Raw genomic sequence first — 2,716 nt, 5'->3', positions numbered from 1 at the left:
ATGTAATTCACCTCTTCCATTGCTGGGTTCTCAGGATCATAAGCTTCTTCTTCAGATGAAGCTTCTTTGGTACTACCTGTTCCTGCTTGCATTCCAGACAGACTTTGAGAAATCATATTGACTTGTTGAGTCAATATTTTGTTCTGAGCCAATATGGCATTCAGAGTATCAATCTCAAGAACTCCTTTCTTCTGATTTGTCCCATTATTCACAGGATTCCTTTCAGAAGTGTACATGAATTGGTTATTTGCAACCATTTCAATGAGTTCCTGAGCTTCTGCAGGCGTCTTCTTCAGATGAAGAGATCCTCCAACAGAGCTGTCCAATGACATCTTGGATAGTTCAGATAGACCATCATAGAAAATACCTATGATGCTCCATTCTGAAAGCATGTCAGAAGGACACCTTCTGATCAATTGCTTGTATCTTTCCCAGGCTTCATAGAGGGATTCACCTTCCTTCTGTCTGAAGGTTTGGACTTCCACTCTAAGCTTGCTCAATTTTTGAGGTGGAAAGAACTTTGCCAAGAAGGCATTGACTAGCTTTTCCCAAGAGTTCAGGCTTTCTTTAGGTTGTGAATCCAACCATGTTCTAGCTCTGTCTCTTACAGCAAAGGGAAAAAGCATAAGCTTGTAGACCTCGGGATCAACCCCATTGATCTTGACAGTGTCACAGATTTGCAAGAATTCAGCTAAGAACTGATGAGGATCTTCCAATGGAAGTCCATGAAACTTGCAATTCTGTTGCATTAGAGAAACCTAATTGAGGCTTAAGCTCAAAGTTGTTTGCTCTAATGGCAGGGATTGAGATGCTTCTCCCATAGAAGTCAGGAGTAGGTGCAGTAAAGTCACCAAGCACCTTCCTTGCATTGTTGACATTGTTGTTGTTTTCGGCTGCCATGTCTTTTTCTTGTTTGAAAAGTTCTGTTAGGTCCTCTATAGAGAGTTGTACTTTAGCTTCTCTTAGCTTTCTCTTCAAGGTCCTTTCAGGTTCAGGATCAGCTTCAACAAGAATGTCTTTATCCTTGCTTCTGCTCATATGAAAAGAGAAGAAAGTATGGAATCCTCTATGTCACAGTATAGAGATTCCTTGAAGTGTCAGAGGAAAAGAAGAATAGAAGGAGAAGGTAGAAAGAGAAGAATTCAAACTTATCAAGAGGGATAGAGTTCGATTTGTTGATAGTGGAGGAGTGTTAGTCCTTTAAATAGAAGGATGTGAGAAGAGGGGAAGAATTTTTGAAATTAAAGTAAAAGATTTTGAAATAATTAAAAGAAATTTTGAAATTTTGATTGATGATTTTCGAGAATTAAAGTTGGAAAAGAAATTAAGTGATTTTTGAAAAAGATTTTTAAAATTAGAAATCAAAAAGATATGATTGAAAATTATTTTGAAAAAGATGTGATTAAGAAGATATGATTGAAAAGATATGGTTTTAAAAAGATATGATTGAAAGGATATAATTGAAAAATAATTTAAAAAGATTTGATTTTAAAATTAATGACTTGGCTAACAAGAAATTTAAAAGATATGATTCAGATATTAAACCTTTCTTAACAAGAAAGGCATACTTGAAATTTTTGAATCAAATCATTAATTGTTAGCAAGTATTTTTGAAAATAGTAAAAAAAATGGAAAGAAAATTATTTTGAAAAGATATTATTTGAAAAAGATTTGATTTTGAAAACTTATGAAAACTTGAAAAAAATTTGAATTAAAAACAAAATCTTCCCTCTTATGTCATCCTGGCGTTAAACACCCAGAATGGTATCCATTCTGGCGTTTAACGCCCAAAATGCTACCCTTTTGGGCGTTTAACGCCCAGCCAGGTACCCTGGCTGGCGTTTAAACACCAGTTTTCCTTTTTCACTGGGCGTTTTGAGCGCCCAGCTTTTTCTGTGTAATTCTTCTGCTGCATGTTCTGAATCTTCAATTCTCTGTATTATTGACTTTGAAAAGACACAATTTTAAAAAAATTTTGAATTTTTAAATGATGAGAAACAATAATAAAAAGAATGCAACTAAGATCAAATAAACAATGCATGCAAGACACCAAACTTAGAAGTTTGTATACTAAGGACTATAACAATTTGAAAATGCATGTAAGAAACAACAAAAGACACAAAATAAGAGAAATTAAAGATCAGAGCAAGGAAATCATCAAGAACATCTTGAAGATCAATGACGAACATAATGCATGTAATTTTTGAAAATTAGAAGAATAAAGACATGCAATTGACACCAAACTTAAAATTAGACACTAGACTCAAACAAGAAACATAAAATATTTTTTATTTTTATGATTTTATAAAATTTTTTTGTGATTTTTCAAAAATTGAGTGGAAAAGAAAATAAAGGGGTTCAAAATTTTTAATAAGAATTCCAGGAATCATTGCAATGCTAGTCTAAGACTCTGGTCCAGGAATTAGACATGGCTTACTAGCCAGTCAAGCTTCCAGTGGAAGCTCCGATCCAAAACACTAGACATACCCAATGGCTAGCCAAGCTTTAGCAGATCATTGCTCACAACAGCAAAATTGATAGAAATCAACAAGCTCTTGTGATGATAAGTTGAAACCTCGGTCCAAAAGATTAGACATGGCTTCACAGCCAGCCAGACTTCAACAAATCATCATGAAACTCTAGAATTCATTCTTAAAAACTCTGAAGAACAAAATAGAAAATTTTTTTGTATTTTTGAAAAAAAATTTCGAAATTA

At 33.9% G+C, this 2,716-nt stretch overlaps 1 non-coding gene across 1 annotated transcript; it reads left to right on the top strand.

The window, feature by feature from the left end:
• The first annotated feature begins 386 nt into the window (after positions 1–386).
• Positions 387–494, top strand: LOC112761660 (small nucleolar RNA R71). Its single transcript, XR_003182046.1, has one exon. It is a non-coding gene; the product is annotated as a small nucleolar RNA R71 (small nucleolar RNA).
• Positions 495–2,716: the final 2,222 nt, after the last annotated feature.

Source organism: Arachis hypogaea, chromosome 16 (genome assembly GCF_003086295.3).
Source record: "Arachis hypogaea cultivar Tifrunner chromosome 16, arahy.Tifrunner.gnm2.J5K5, whole genome shotgun sequence".
Lineage (NCBI taxonomy): Eukaryota > Viridiplantae > Streptophyta > Magnoliopsida > Fabales > Fabaceae > Arachis > Arachis hypogaea.
This window is presented reverse-complemented; position numbering and strand designations above follow the sequence as displayed.